Source organism: Lactuca serriola, chromosome 4 (assembly GCF_051521515.1).
Source record: "Lactuca serriola cultivar US96UC23 chromosome 4, Lser_US96UC23_V15, whole genome shotgun sequence".
Taxonomy (NCBI): Eukaryota; Viridiplantae; Streptophyta; class Magnoliopsida; order Asterales; family Asteraceae; genus Lactuca; species Lactuca serriola.
The window spans coordinates 324,016,440-324,017,619 of NC_136411.1; positions in this window are offsets into that span (position 1 = coordinate 324,016,440).

The following is a 1,180-nucleotide window of genomic DNA, read 5'->3' on the forward strand; positions in this document are numbered from 1 at the left end:
TGTCATGTAGGGATTGAGGAGTCGAAGAGAGCCGACCTTCACGCCGAGGATATTTCAGACACGACACGACATCGAGGTGAGTTGCCTTCCAGTAGAAGTGGGTCTAAGGCACCAAGGCCGACCCACTAGTAATTGTTAGTTGGGATGGTTATCTTTGTGATAATTGTCTGGTCTGTTATTGTTGGATACGTGAGTATGCTAGTCTACTAGATATGTGAGTATGCTAGTTTGCTAGTTTCCATGTCATATGAGATAGTATCAGTAGAAGGGGACTAGTCCCTGATTCGGTCGTTAGGACCAATGGGTAGGTCGGACACCCCAGATATGTCTCACAACATGATTATGATATGATGTAATGTGTTAGTAGTAGGGGTGAAATAGTCCCCGTGCTCGGTTGAGATTGATCGGAGGGTAGGTCAGCACCCCAGAATAGCTTGACATGGGTAGGTCAGCACCTTAGAATAGCTTGACATGGGTAGGTCAGCACCCTAGAATAGCTTGACATGGGTAGGTCAGCACCCAAGAATGGCTTGACATGGGTAGGTCAGCACCCCAGAATGGCTTGACATGGTTAGGACAGGCGCCCCAGAATTTCCCGGTAGTATGTATGCTATGTGATTGTAAGGTATGTGGTATGATGGGGGAACTCACTATGCTTTGTGCTTACAGTTTCAGTTTTGGTTTCAGGTACCACTTCATCCAAGGGGAAGGAGTTCGCGGTGTAGCAGCGCATCACACACGCACACATATGATTTCCGCTTAGAGTTTTCTAGGATTGTACTCTTATGTTTTGTTATTTCAGATGATTTGGTTTTGAGACATGATATTATAGTTTTATGTATTGAAATGATTTTGGCAACGTTTTGATGAACCACTTTATAAATCACCTAATCAAAAGTGAAATTTTTGGCGTCGGATTTTGGGATGTTATAAGTTGGTATCAGAGCCCTGGTTTGAGGGATTCGGACACACCCTCGGGGATGTCTGGACTCAAACCGAGGGACTAAAAGATTTTTCACAAAGAAAACAATTTCTAAAATTTTAAGTTAAGGAATTTTGAGAAAGGACAAGGTGTGTGATGCGTGCGATTGCCGAGCTCAAGTAAGTTTTCCCCAAGATACCCATACTTGTTATGTTATGTGTATGATTTATGATTCTAAGAACTGCATGCTAGATTAGG